We start from the raw sequence: 16,101 nt of genomic DNA on the forward strand, positions 1-16,101 counted from the left end.
TGGGACGTGTTTTGCAAACAAATCAGTCAAGTATCTGTAAAGTTTTCTGTAAATGTTAATGAAAATTATCTCATGGATGTCAATCTGGATTATGTTACTGTTGAGAAAAAACTGTGTCTATGAAACAACCATTTAATAAACTGTTGAAACTAGTTGGTTACTTCTGCGAATGAATGCATGTGAAAACAAAACCACGAGTGGTTGATAAAAGCAACTACATATTCACTGGTAACATGGGTTTGTTTCAGGCCTCTGCTACTGCAGAACGCTTTCAAACGTTGATTCTGCCCATTACAGAATCAACCAAAGGGCTACAGCAGAATGAAAACACATTCTACACCACGCACCAAACTTAAAAATACTACTGCCGTGGCATTTCTGCTCCTTCACTGTGGTGAGACTTTGGATACAAAAGCCTTCATACTTTCAGCAACTGCTTCCAAGTCATATTTCTGCTCTTCCTCATTTGAGGAAGGAAGGGACTCATTTCTTGCCTCCTTCAGCATCTGATCTAGATCATCTGCTGTAATCTCCAGCCAACTGTCATCTGAAAGAATATAGGGCATATTTGTTATTCAGGCACAAATCTGTCAGCCCACAATGGCCACAAAACCCAATCCAGATGGCTGAGAGTACTGCTAGCATTTTGTAGCTTATTTTTGCACTGTTAAGTTTTCGTGCTGATACAAAATAACACGGGCTATAAGGCAGAGAGAGGCTGAGAAGAGTGTTCGGATTTCATTTGACTACTTTAAAACTCTGCTTTACATGCAGCTTCAAACTAGCAGAAATTGTTGTAGCCACAGGTAATCCTTCTGCCACTAAATGAAGGAAGAAAAGGCTTACACTATAGAGGGAGACCTTCCACTACAATCATTAATGCTGAATGTTGGATTTGCATGCTAAGGCATCATTCAGAAATCCAGATGTGACCTGTGCTGCACACTGGCAACAACTGCATTCCTGTGACATGAGTGAAAAGAACCTATTATATAAAGTTTATGCTGGTCTTGTATTGGCCATCAGAGTAGACCAGATATAGTAATTAACTTTGTATTGTCAGTACTGGAATTGATTTATTATTATTCTTAAATGTTTAAATACCTCCTGTCTGGTATCCAGTTGACACAAAGGACTTGATCTGGTATAAGTGTGCATGGTGTTATCAATCTAGTGGTATCAAACCAGAAACTGGACTGCGTATTTCGCCAGTTCACAGCCCCGAGCTTATACAAGCGAACGTGGTTGCCTTAATCTTAAATGATGGCCCATGAATAACACCTCCAGCAGTCACATGGTAGGAGACTAAATCGATAAAGAGACTGGTACAGTGCTGTGAACATTCACCCTCTTCCCCAGCAAATACTCATTTGTGATAGGAACAGTCCCACCCCCCATCCCGGCTCACCATCCTCTGGAGGAAGACAAGCTGCTTCTCTCTCAAATTCCTTCAAATCAACAGCTGTTGTCTGTAGCAGTGTCAAGATTTCATCACCTGGGCTCACTTCAAAAGAGCTAGACGAAATAAAATTCCATTTACTGAAATGGATTTTTACTAGCATTACGATACCAGTGGCATCACACACACTACACGCAAGTTTTCACTCCAATTCCTCACGATTCCTTCTGTGCAAAGACATCAAAAAGGTAAGTGAATCTGGGGGAAGTACCAGAATACTACACCAATAGTACTTAGCCAAAACATGACACAGTCAGTTACTGTTATTCCTTGTTGATGGCTCCAAAGCAAATTTCTCATGCTTCTTTCGTTATTTATATTTATTTTGTCTTGGTAAACATTAGGACTGCCAGATCCCAAACAGCACAAGACTGGAAACTCAAGCAACTAACAGTCAAGATATTATGAGTTGGCAAACCCTCAGATATTTTTGTAATGATTTATGTTTTGGATTTGATCTTTTGGAGAAATCTACAGCCAGCTGCCTCTCGTAAGTAAAGGAGACAGATTACTCCAGTATTTCTTATTCACTAAGATTGATTTTCAATTAAGCTTTTAAACACTTTCTATAACCAACCAGCCAAATGATGCTTTTCAGTCACCTCTTAACCCACCTTGGAATAGCTTAGCATTTTACAAAACCAAGATAAATAGTTACTCAAGCAGTAACTTCTACTAGTAGAGTATTCTAGAGGAATTAATACCCCTATGTCTTAGCCACAGCACCTATGTTAAGTGTACAGTGGAGAAAAGGGTTCAGGTTTTTTGTAACAAGTATTAAAAAAGGTAAATTAAAGTACTTGTAGGTACTGTGTATGGATGGTTACTCATGAATTTCAAGTAGCTCTTACCTTTCTGGCTTGGTAACAGAATGTTAGAAGTAATCTTCTGCCCTGTGCAGCACTTCCAAGTATTTAGCAGATCCTTCCATTTCTCCCTGTTTAATGCAAGCCACAAGTATGAATCTAAAGAATTCTCCCTCCCCTTCCTTTCCACAGACACTGCTTCGTAACAATGACTATTTGTCAGACAGAAATTTAGTTCTGAGAAAAATCCCAACAAGTAATACTGCTGTGCCACGTATGCTTGGAACAGAATATAGGAAAGGGGCGTAAGGTGTTTTCACTGTCAAATATAATTGAAGTCTTGTGCTACAATATCATATGGTGTACACTAAAAACAATCAAAGAAATTACTGATCCTTACAACACGGTGTATTTACCATGCCCAAGTTACAATTGTGCAAGGATTGTGATTGTGAATGAATCTCTTGGTTTTGGGGAACTACCCATACAAGTGGCATTCCAGTACTGTAAGCATATTCCCCTTCTCTTATATTTACAAGATATTAACCTAAGCATTCCCAGTTGTCCGATTCTATAACCTTCAAATAAGTGGTCAATTTATGACCAGTTTGTAAACTTCAAATAAGCAGTCAAAGGCATCTTTTAAAAAACAAAACAAAACAAAACGCCCCACACAAAAAATACACTTACATGGCCCCAAATGTATCAATGGGTGTTAAGTATAGATCTTAAAGAATTTTAATTCTAAATGCATGCAAATGAAATGTAAAACAGTTAAAACAGTTATACTGACACACAGCCAAACTGTGGTTTCCTTTATTTGAGTATATTTCCACTTTCTTTAGATGAATAAATTCATCCACAAATCCTGCCTTTTCCTTTTTAATTTCCAAAAGAAATTAATTCATTTCAAAGGGGAACAAACTGCACAGATCTCCTGTAGAGACATCCATTAATTTCCCACAGACAGAAGCACCAGATTTCTTGCCCTGCTGTAGCTACTTAGACAAGTTCAAGAGCTAAAACATGTTTTTCCTGGCATGTTTAAAAGACAAACACACACACACAACTACACCTTGAAGTAATTCTTTTCCTTCAGGTTGCTGAGGAATCTCGCCCACAGGGGACCGCTTAACACATTTCTCTTGGAATCAGGAGATACTTTACTGCACTTGGAGCACAAAATTTCAAAGCCATGGGCCTGTGTAAGAGATGCAACAACATGAGACTCTCCAGATGTGCCAAATTTAAGTGCACCTTTAAATGACCGCGTAAAGAACTGACTGCCATCGAGCTCCTGATACTGCCACTTGAGAGAAGTAGGTGCCAAACCCAATTATATGTCAGGGAGCAGTATCTTGCGTTGGAAGTTGAAATCTGTCTTTCTGCAGCAATAATGGTTCATTCTGACTTCGCAAAGTTTCTCTACATGGGAAAAGCAACCTGGAAGACAGATCTGTAGTGCACAAGCTACTCCTCATACAAGCATGAAGGCTTGACCTGTACTTATAATCTATGTAAGTACAAGAGTGCTCTAGCCTGTAAAAGAAAGCTCCCACAATAATGTACGTCCAGAAAAATGGTAACTCAATTTGCTCGCATTATTCTGTACAAGCAGGCAACTTACAAGCAGAGTAATTTCTTGCACATAGGTAAACAAGCAAACTAAAGACTAAGTACAAAATGCATAAGAAGTAACTTACCAGCTTCATGCCCAGTTCATAGGCTTTGTATTGAGGGTGAGATGGGAGGGGCAGCGTGTATCCACTGCGTCTATCCAGAACAAACTTCTGCTGCACCAGCTGTGCATAGAAACACACTGTGAAAGTAACCTGAAAAAGCCCCAGCAAAAGAAAATAACTTACTGCAGTGTGACTGTGCTGTGTACAGGCATCAACTTTCCACCAGTTTTCTCTGAATTTGTTTTAAGTCACCCATATACCTGAGATTGTAATCAAAATACATCTTCGATACGTTTGCTTAAGATATGTTGCTTTTCAGATCTAATGAAGTATATTCCAAGTTGACATCTCTAAATAAACACGAACTTCCTTCAGTTTAAAGACATTTAAAAAGATCCTCAGTATTCAGGCCACGGTGGTATATTTTGAAAAATATAAGGGCTCTTTTCAATTAACAAAACCAAAGCTGAGATTTCAAAAACAGTCAAGAAATCTACAATTTGACTCCCAAACTTATTTTCAGGAGCCTAGCGGTATAACTCTGTTATGCAAACATATCCAATACAACACTGCTTGGACAAGGAACATAAACCACTTCCTAAAGTAGCTTTCACAGAGCTGCGTAAGCACGGCTGAGAAGGGGAAAAGCCTTGGAATGAACACCTAGGGGTAGTTAGGAGCAACTCCTGGTGTTGGCTGGCAGTGCTGTCAGACTGCTCTGATCACAGAACTAGATGAATTTCCTTAGCGAGCATTCCAGCAGAGGAGCTACTAACAGTAACCTCTGATGTCAGAAGGCACTTCTGATTAGCCATCTGAAAGCCTAGCTATGCCAATCTGAAGGCAGAAAAGCTATTTAACATAAAGAACTGGAAATGCATGTCTAGTGTCAAAATTAAAAAATAAATCAGAAAACATTCTATTTTAACAATTAAATCCACATAGTTGTATCACTTGACCACAGAACCTTCGTCACTTACAGAACCTAATTCAGTGACAAGTTTCATCAGAAGGATCACTTACTATGGTCACCACACGCTCGTCTGGAGGGAAAGTCTGAAAAGAGCCACACGCTCGTAAATCCACAGGCTCTCGCAGGTGAAAGGCCTGGCCTGCTGCAGCCACCAACGAAGGGCGCTGCCTCAGCACTGCCACAATGCCTGCTGGAAGGTAGCAGTGGGCTCGGTGAAATGAGGCCTGAATTTTCTCAGGATACCTGTATTGTACAATAACAACATAGTGTAGTAAGTGCATTGCAAGCTGAAACCACTCTTTAAGCTAATATTCCCATTTTCACTTTAATACTAATCTGTATTATGGGCCAAATGCCAGATGATTATTCTAAACTAAAGTTAAAACTCCGCTAATCTAACACCTGGCATGTCTGTTTATATAGAACTATACATGGCTAATAAAAATTTAATCCCCACATTGGTAAAATGCATCACTGTGACCTGGACTAACATGTCCTACTACACAGCATCCTTCACTGCACCAGGTGTAGAAGTCATCTGGCTCGTGCTGTCAAATCCTTGCAAAAAATAACTTATGGTGCTGAATAGACCTGTGAGAAGCTATCGCTCTGAAAAGCGTGATGGTTCTACACTTTAGTTTGCAATCCTTTTTCTCCCTCCTCAAAGGGCTCCTAAAGGCCCACAGAACTTCCAGAATTTTTCAGTACAAGAAGGATGTGAAGGCAGAATAACTTGTCCTTGTCAGGTGTGGCATCACAGCAGTGAACCAGTTCCAGAGCCCCCAGATCACAGCACAGCCCACAGGGCACTGGTCTCCCTCTTCAGAAGAAGACCACAGAAAAAACACTAGTTTCTGAAAAGGAAGCCACTTTATCACACCTAACAGGAAAACGACTGGATACAAGAAAGCACCCCAGACAGCCCAGAATCAAAACTCACTGTTGCACAAGACCAAAGTGAAACACCCACATACCCACTGATGCGCTTCTACACTGCTGTTGGGATGGGCTCTGCAGCCAGGAACTCCTCTGAACAGGTGGACAACAGCGTCACCGGCCTGCGAGATTGTCAGAGTGGTGGCAGATAGGTCACATTCCTGCTCCTGGGTCTCTGACAGCGGGATGAGGTGCAGCTCTCCTTTGTAAAGGAACACCTGGCAGGTAGCAACAGTCTCATCAGACAGGATCAGAACAGTCACACACTAGGCAGCCGAAAATTTAATTTAATATACAAATGCACATGTTTAAACATAGAGAATACCGAACTACAAATAGAGAAATCATACAGAAAACAGCATGTTTTTTTTTTTTAAATGGGAGATGAGGTAAATACAGATGCCACAGACCATGATCCAACCAGTAAATAAAAAACCTCCTATTTTAACTGCAACACGTTTGGTCCAATGTATTTGGTTTCCTTAATAACAGTAATAGCAAACATTTCTCTTCAATCTAGAGATTTGCTTCAGGAGAATCAGCATAATTTAACTGCTGAAGAACAGGACAGGAACTTGAAAAGCATTGTTCAGGTGCTACACATGACCTCTGGTGGTTCCCCATCCTAAGAACTGAATGTAACACTTATCGACTTCCTCACTCCGTCTGTTCCCTCAATTGGAAGGAAAATACGGCCCTGATAGTCAAGATACAGGTTTGCAATTAATTCCTGTGATGTGTTCCACCCCTTTTCTTTTAAGAGTCTTGTGGGAAAAAAAAAAAGAAAAAAAATTAAACAAATCTGTGGTAATGAAAAAGTAAGTTCCTTTCATTTAAATCCATTGCCAAGAAACTCTGTGACTAGCAATCACCCACAGCAAGCTGATGTGGCTGCAGAATGAAAGTCTACTGCAGACAAGACTAGTTGCACATGTGTACACCATGTGATACAGTCAACCAATGAACCTTACTTATTTCAACTTTACCAGCAGAGATTTAGGTTTTTTACCTCATGGCACACACAAGCTCTAGTCTAGTCAGGTGAAAGGGAGTTTGTTCAGAGACTACAGGAGAGAAAAAGTTAACTTTTGTGTCCCAGAATGGCTTTTTTTTTTAAGCACTCCCTGTTAACTTAACTTTGTTTTGATGCCAAGTATCACCTCCACCTGGAAAGGGTGGCACAGAGAGCAGGGGTTAGGTGCACGTTCTGAAAACTAGCTCCGTCAAGACAAATGACGCTGGATTCATTTCATCGCAGTGGTTTGGGACTCCTTGTAGAGTTGTCAGCATTCCCCACATAAAAATACACTAACAAGATAGGAGTGAAGCTGCAAAAGTTAATGGAAGCTGCAAGGGTTAAGGTAGCAAGTACCTGGGTGACTGTCAGAGGACAGGAGGGGTCTTTTAGCTTGTTGAGTAGCTGAGTGGCCTCCTACCACTTACAAGTGGTACAAGAGGCAACTGAAAGGCACTAAACTGAAGTAACTGGTTTTTAAGCAAGACAGGAATGGTTCCTACTGAAACCTGCTCCCTCCCCCACCCCCCAAAATCCAACCCCAGTATCTTCAAATGCAAGCTGAGTTTTGACTGATGTATTAACAAAAAAAAATATTGAAATCAGCAGAAGAACTTTGTAGACTTGAACACTTCATGAAATATCAAGGAATACAGTAGTTGCCTGCAATGCAGCAACTGTGAAAGCATAAAATTTGCCCCTTTTGGATGGCCAGGCACTTGTCTCAAACTTGCCTAAGTCATACGTAACACAGTTGATATTAGAATAAAAAAAAAACCACCAACAAAGAAAAGCAATTTAGTTTTAAGCTAAAGGAGATGTATTTGGTACTTAGTTTTAATACCTTTCAAAAGTCCTAAAGTTGTACATGATCTCTGTTTATTAGGTCTTCAGCTGCATGGTTCTCTGAAAGCCCACAGTCGAGGTGGATCAGTCACAAAAAGCAAACAGGGGTTCTAAACGTGCCATGAAGAAGTGTCCATCCATGGCCAGAGTCATGCACCAGCTCTCATTCTCAGCAATGTCAACATTGTTTACAGCAGAGTCTTCAAACACCCATCCTTATGAATAGTTATTTTTTTATCAATCTAAGAAGCAGCTGCCAAAGATTAGAAGGGGTATACTTAAAACATTCCATTTGCTACCAGCAGAAGTAGTTATACTCCAGTGGAAGGGTAAATGGCACTCCAGTGGGCAGTAAAGCCTAACTCCTAGAAAATCCAGACAACACACTCAGCCACTGTTGTTTTCCCATTACTGGCTTATGACCTGTTCATCTTGTTACAGGCAAGTACTGCAGAATCTGCCAATTTTTCTGTTAGCTCTACAGAAGATGAAAGATTTTCTGTAACAGCAGTGATTTCAATGTTAAAAGCTGTATTTATATGTTTAAAGCAACATTATACTATCAAAAGCAAGCACTACATGTTGCTGCTTCTACAACTCAACTCAGACAAGTTATGAATCCTGTAATAACTGCAGCAGATATCAACGCAGTTGTATAAAGATAAGGTAGCAAGCCAGCTGAGCAGAACTGATGACTTTAAGGGTAGCACACTAGTGACTCTTCCTGTGTTACATACTTGGACCTCTTCCTCACTGACTGAAGGTGGAAGAGGCAGAAGGGACTCTTACTGCAAGTAGTTCCAGACAGTATTCAAAGAAAGTACATTGTCTTCCTGGCGGGATATTTCATGGTAATTTTGCAAAATAGGTCAGTCTCCCTTTCTAAAAATGCCTGCAATTACCAAAGATTTCTGCACTCTGCCATGAGGCTCCAAACCCACAGATGCAACGACGTTGTTAGTAGATGGGTTCTGCACTGGGACAGATGTATCAGTGGTATTTGCTGCAGTTGCCCTTGTGGCTCCAAATTAGACAAAAACATGAAATACATGCTTCTAAGTGATTAGCTGAAGGTCTTCCTCCCAAAACAGTAAACTCCAGATCACAAATAAGCGTACAGACGAGGTGAGGATAACCACTTAATGTATTTCAACAAAATTAGGACGCTGCATGAAAACAGTTTTTCCTTTAAAAAAGTTGTCCAATTAAAGAGCACTTTCTTTCTAAATTTCCCTTATTAATGTTTTCTAAATTACAATTCATAATGAAAAAACTAGTCAGTATTCTTTAGGAAGTAGCTCCTACTATCCCACTCTGTTATGTAAGCTATCAGAATGTTAGTGGTACCTACAGAACAGCTAATAATTTTTAATCAATATTGAAGTTACTGAGTCCAGTTGATCCAAGCATGCTTTACTCAAAAAGAAGGGAAAAGAAAGCAAAGCAGAACTGTGCAAATGTAACTAAGTTAGCTTTCCTTTGCATTTCTAGAGGGGTGAAAAAAAAACAAAGCAGCTCTGGTCTCAGTTGAAATCTCTTGGGTTTGCATAGAGGCAAATTGATGCTAAAGAGAGGCCTCTGTTCACTAAACCCTTTCAAAATACAATTTCTTTTAACAGCTGACACTACTGGAACATTGTACAGTGTGGCATTTAGTACATCAAGCTCACTGGAGATAAGCATCCCCTTTATATCGGTGCCATTCCTCAGGGAGCAAGTTAGTTTTCTGTAGCCCTAGTGCACAAGAGTTACAAAAATATACAAATAAACTTGAACAGACTTCTAGTAATATAATGTAGTATTTTATAGCTAAGAGGAGTCAGCTGTGTTAAAAAAGTGAAAGCAGTCTCATCATAAGGTAATTTTTGGTTTCTGTACAAATGGTTGACACGAGACCTCTGGGCTGGTAGGTATCTATTTTGTACAGTAAAAGTAACGTTCAGGTCCATGTGTTGTGCAACATAGATATGCTGTACTCTCAGAATCAGGATAATTTTTGAAAGAAGCCGCGTAAAGGAATAGTTACCATCTACCTCTAGCTTCCCCCTGGGAAGCTCTATTAAATAGCCAGCTCCTGAATGCTATCACTGAAGCAGTGAGGACTTTCAGCTCAAATGGAAGTGTTCACCTTGTCGCTCATAAGCCTCTGAAAAATGATCCACAAAATAAAGCCAGCCTCATCCCTTTGAGACAGAGTTGAAAACTAGTTAATTACCCTTCAAATTCATACCCCCACACACTGTCAGGTGGTTTTAAAAACAGCTGAAGCATAAACCTTTCAAGTATTTGCAGATCCTATTTAAGTAATTCACTTCTGAAATAACAGAAGGGTTGACAAATATAGTGAAGTAGCTAATCATTACCACCCTACAGCAGACTTGACTCTGATGCTATTGAAATAACAAGCAATGCATTTCTGAGCTTTGGAACTCCTTGTCACGGGACATCACAAACCCTAGAAATGCACAGAACTGACTCTCTCCTGTGGATTTTTCAGCTATTGCCTCACCTCAGTGTGTCAGAGGATTCCTGCACAGTGACATACATGCTGCAGTCTTCTTCCTAAGGCATCTGCCACAGGCAATCCAAGGCCAAACACGAGCTGGCCCTTTCATGGAACATGGCATCACCAGCACTGACATCGCAGTTAACAATGTAGCCATAGTTACAGCTGCTATACAAGTGTGTAGTATTTACTTGACTTAAATCAGCCAGAAGGGTTTTGAACAGCTACATAGAAAATGTAGAGAGGGCTGGGGAAGCAACTTAGCACAGAATTCTATGAAAACTTTTCCTCTATTAAATCTGCAATATTCCAAAGTATCTTTAGAAAACCACTGAAAATACCTGTTGAGCCTGAACTTCAAAGACTTTTAAAAAACAGCAGAAGGTTTGTTACATAAGAAACGTGTGACTAGCAAAAAGACAAGGTTTTCAACTCGGAAACCGCAGGAATTGTCACTGAAGACTCTCAAAGGTGAGGGGTTACACCGTTTTACCATCAACTGTACCAATATCCATTAGGTGCTTGGAAGGAAGGTGCTTCCAAAGAAGTTTAATAAACGCACCATGGTCCCAAACCTCACACCGCTTCCTTACTGTAACAACTTTTACTCAGGAATCTGTTTGATCTTAACCGAAGAGCACCCAAAGGATTTTTAAAGAGCAGCACCAGAATGCTTTGTCTTGTTCGTGATGCATTCTGTATCATACCTCCCAGTCACAGCAAACTGATGCACACACTCTGAAACAGTAGCCCAGAAAAACTCTGAAATTCTCCCAAATCCACGTGATCCCGTACAAAATGATACCTGCTATCTCAGCCTACACAGTTCTTTATTTCTTTCCTTTCTTGGCTGCAGTCGTCTTTTCTCCTTTTTTAGCATTTTTCCTGTATTTTGCTTCCAGTTGGGCCAAAAAGTCATCCATTTCCTTTTTTCGATCTTTATTTCTGCTCTGGGGGAAAGGAAATCAAAAAAGAAAACCGACCCAAAACTTTTACTACTTCCTAGTACAGATTATTCTATTGAAGTTGATAGTATGACAGCTACATAAAATACTGGAATATATTAAACAGGGAATGCAAGCAATATAATACAATACAAATATAATACAATACAAAGTATAGTACCTATCAAGCAAAATTCTACCTTGTATACTCTAGGCTCTATACCTAACTTCTCCTGAAGTATCGAGACAGACAGTAAAGTGGCTATAAAAATTCCCAACATAAGCCTAGGAAAAGCAAAACAATTTCTAAGTTTAGACCCAAAACTCTCCTACAGTTTGGGGAATGATTAAGCATGAATGTTCTAGGAAGCCCACTGGATGATGAGAAACAGAAAACATTCCAAAAAGCAGAATGTAAACAGTATGTTTCTTTCCTCGGTCCTCAAGATACAAAACAGTAAGACCTATCAGCTTCTACATCCATGATGGAATCCCTCAGAGAAAGAATCATTAATACTCCCTGTAACTAGCTAAAACTAGACGTTAAATATTTTGATTGTGTATGCCATAAGGATATTTGAATAACTTTGTTAATTTTCAAAAGACTGCAGGCAAGTAAAATCCATACCACACTGACTATTAAGTAAAGTACATAGGTAGCTAACATTAAGGGCAGGTTTTAACCTCAGAACTCTCAAGTTGCAAGGATCCTAAACTACAAAGAGGCTCAGGGAGAACAGAATTATAGGCCAGTAACATACTTCTCTTCAGCAGATAGAAAAAGCCCTTACTTGAATCAGTGCTTTCAAATCATCTTCTCCATCAAGTCCCAGTTCAGCTTTAGTCTCTTCTGCTTCTCTAGCTTCTTTTTCTGCTGAAAATAGCAAACTAGTTTTTTAACAAGTATTTTGCAAGTTATTTGACAAAGTCTTATAATAGTTATGAAACTTTTTTTTTTTTTTTTTAAATCTGTATACAACTAGCTGCAAGGAAACACAAATCGTTTCCAAATTTGGCCACAGATGACAAACTGGTGAAAGAAAGACCATTCTGGCTTTAGTAGAGCGGGACAGTTTTTTGTTGTTTCACAATGCTGAATGTGATGTCTATGCCTATCCCTGTTCCCCCCACCCACACTTTTTTTGTCTTGGCAGCTATTACATTTTCTTTAACTTAGAGAACGGTTACTGTGATGTGCATGTAAGATCTACAAAGTGTTCAAAAAAACCCACGTTGAAGAAGAGGTCCATTTAGTCCAGCATGTTATTTCACACTCGCCAGAAGGCGCAGCATAACATATTTCTACCACGTACACTGAACTCCAGCAACTCATAGCTGTGTAAATAAATGCAGGGACGTGCTAAACTGTAATAAGCCATTGTGTATAATAATAAAATAAAGAATTAATAATAAAACAAAGGAATAAAGATTGGCAGCAGCCTATCACAGCTCAAAAGCCTTTCACAACAATTTGGCGGGGGGGGGGGGAAGGGGGGGAAGGGTGGAGAACACAGGTGCCCAAATGTGAAAGTCAAAGACACAGAGCAAGATCTGTAACCCAGAAATCCTGTGGCAAACATTTGCCTCAAGAACAGTTCCATTTTATTTCTAACAAGGAAGATGAAAAGCTTATCATAAAAAAAATGCTTCCCTTTGGTCCCGGATTGATATAACCTACCCGCCTTTTTCTCACAATCATTTTCTGCTTAGACTATCTTACAAAACCTTTGTAGAATGGGACTTCTCCAGAGGCAATGGCTTTTTCTACAATTTTCCATGTTCTTGGTCATCTGTATAGTCCACGCACAACACAGACTCCATTATTCTGTCCAGGTCACCCTCACAATCCACATAAGCTGCTTTAATAGCAGCTAGCTCTTTGTCCAAATCTTTCTAGCTCTTTTCGAAGTCTTCAATATCTTTCACTGTGATCTGAAGCAAAGAAGTGACACTTCTGGAGTTACATGATTTATTCACCAGATGGATTTCAGAGACAGCGTTAAAAAAAAAAAAACAAAACAAAACAAACAAAGCAAAACAACAGCAGCCACGTGCTTTACCCGCAGCTCGCCAGGGAGGCACGGCCACAAGCCCGAAGCAGGGAGCTCCCCGCTTCCCGCAGGGCCTGCCCCTGCCCAGGCGAGCCCTGCGGGGCCCCGGCCCAGCTCTCACCTTCCTGAAGAGCAGCCGCCAGTACTCCCGCCAGTCCCGCTCGCCCCTCAGCACCTCGCCCTCCTCGCCCACCGTGCCCTGCTCACCGTACAGGGCGCGCTGCTCCGCCTCGCTGAGGGCGGCGTAGGCCTTGCGCAGGATCTGCGGGCACAGAGGGGCCGGCCGGTCAGGCCGGCAGCAGCGGGGCGGCCGGCAGCCTCCCGCACCTGGAACCGCCGCGTCGCCGCCTCCTCGGCGTGGGGCTCGGCGCGGCCGGGGTGGACGCGGGGTGGACGCGGAGCGAGGCGCGGGGCAGCCGCGGCGGATCTCCCGCGGCGAGGCCCGCCGGCGGGCACCCAGGACGCGGCAGCGCTCGGCAGAGCCCCGGGCGGCCCCGCACGGCTCCAGCAGCCCCAGCCCGCCCGGCCGCCCCGCGCGAGCCTGAGGCTGAGGCCGAGCCCGCGCATGCGCGGCGGCGGCAGCGCCCTCAGGGAGGCGGGCGGGATTCCCCCCCCTCAGCCGCTCGGCCCCGCTCCGCTCCGCTCCCCTCCGCGGCTGCAGCCGCTCCGCGGGCGGGCGCGGGGGGCGGCAGGGGAGGGGGAAGGCTTCCCGCACAATTAATTGGAGCGGGCAGGAGCTGCGCAGCCGCCGGCGGCCAGGCTGCAGCCGGCCCGGCTCCCCCCGCCGCCCCCCCGCCGCTCCGAGGACGGTTTGGGTGCGGGCGGCTGCCCCTCAGGGACGGGCCGGGAACCTGCTGAGGAGCGAGAGCCTCCGCCCTCGGGACGCGCTCTGTGTTCTCCTGCGAAGGAGGAAAGCCAGGTGCGCTCAGACACAGTTAGCAGCAGTACATTTTAAAACCAGCGCAAAACGAACAGATAAAACAAAAGGGCGAGCAACTCCTCTTTGGCTTTCCACTTCCCACTGGTAGAAACGAAGCTTTGCTGGATTTTGTGAGTCATTCGGGATGGATGAAATCCACTGCCTGCTGAAAAAGCTTGCCTTCCTTCTAAAAATAGACTCTCCAAAATACCTATGAGGCTTTCACTAAGACAGACAGACCCTGGTAAACAAAAACAAGCACCTCTTCAAAATACCTACATTTATTACATCCAAACTCAAAGTTCTAACAGTTCGCACATAGTCTCTTCCTTCCAGGCTGTCCCAAATGTGACAACAGGAAGGCAAAAGTGTTTGCATGTATCCCAACAAAGCCATGGAATAAAAGTCCTGTAAAGATACGTTTACACAAAACTCATATGGTCTTTAATGAAATGCAACACAAGTGGTATGCACTGATTGATTCGTACAAAAAGATGCATGAAATAAAAGTTAGTATTTTACCTTTCCTGTGCCTTTTGTTGAAATGTAGAACATTTCGCTACCAATACCACGGAGGGAATAAAACACAGCAGCATTAACTCACATTTCAGCTCTTATTTACAGCATTTAGATGGTAACATTGCAGAATATTCTTGCTTTCATTAAAAATATCTTATAAAAGCTAGCCGTTATCTACCATTACTGGAGAGCTCTGCTGATGTCACTGAGTATCACTACTCACAGCTTGATTAACCAGTTACTGTTGTACAGTTGAGGCTACACCTGCAATGATTATTTCAGTCAGTTCTGAGAGATACCGCATCCTCTCTTCCCTGATCATCTTTTCTGCTTCTCCGGTGGGCCCTTTATGGGTTCTCCAAATTTTGGTGCTAATGTAGACTGCAGCATTAACACAGCAGGACAAAGACATGACAACCAAAGGGCATCAAATATAAAATACTTAACCATTTCATTCTTCCGATTTTTTCAACTTTAACTTTGCCTCGTTTTCACATGAAGAAGCTTTGGCTGTTTCAGCTTTGCTTACAGGTTTCAGCAGTTTTCTTTTCTGGCTTTGGCTTTCTGGAACGTATCAGGTCTTCGCATCCAAGTTTGACCATTTTTGCTTCCCACAACTGCATTTCATTCTCGTACCGAACCTTATCATCTTCAGCAAGCTGCACGTGTGGCTGGGAGAAAATAAGGTATCAACAGTTACAGAAGGGGCTTTGTCAGGATAACTGCCATGTCACATCCTCCTCTGTGATACAGAGGTGACTTACTACACGACCTGTGTAGTGCAAATCCCAGGCATCCACTTTCACCTTCAGAAAATTCAAAAAACATCCAACACAAAAATACAAAACCTTAGTATTGAACTGTGGTTATGTCAACAGATTGACATCCCTGAAGAGGAAGTTTATTCAGTACGACTACTAACAGCTAAGGCTTTTATGGGAGTACTAGTCTGAGAGAGATGGCTTATGTAAGAAACAGGAACAGATATTTCTGCAGAACTATTTCAAATTCTTTTTCTACAGAAAAAAACATGAACATAGTGCAAGTTCTAAGAACGCATTCAAAACAATCTGGAAGAAGGGCATTGAGGAGGAAGGACGGTAAGGTACAGAATACTTGAAAATTGGGAGGTTTAGATTAGATTTCGGTATAGCACCCCTCCAATTTTCAATACCCCCATCTGCAGGTTCGTATTTCAATACACTGAGAAAGCTGGCAAAAAAGTATCCTCAAGACAACCAAAATTAATAAATTACTGCATGCACATTACCTGTAGATTTCTGTTGCTTTTACCTGTCCAAAGTCTTTCCAAGAGCAGCAAATTACTATGCTGGCATTTAAAAATAAGTATTATTAGAAAAAAACCAAATTGTTGCAGATTATTCCACCTTCATCCCTAGATGCCGCTCAGCATCCATTTCCAGGCATACAGAACTTCCATCCCA

At 41.9% G+C, this 16,101-nt stretch overlaps 2 pseudogenes; both read right to left on the reverse strand.

Moving 5' to 3' along the window:
- Positions 1-386: 386 nt before the first annotated feature.
- Positions 387-10,928, reverse strand: LOC122154756 (annotated as a pseudogene).
- On the reverse strand, positions 10,686-15,462 carry LOC122154757 (annotated as a pseudogene).
- Positions 15,463-16,101: the final 639 nt, after the last annotated feature.

Source organism: Tyto alba, unplaced genomic scaffold, assembly GCF_018691265.1.
Source record: "Tyto alba isolate M040663 unplaced genomic scaffold, T.alba_DEE_v4.0 Super-Scaffold_46, whole genome shotgun sequence".
Classification (NCBI taxonomy): domain Eukaryota; kingdom Metazoa; phylum Chordata; class Aves; order Strigiformes; family Tytonidae; genus Tyto; species Tyto alba.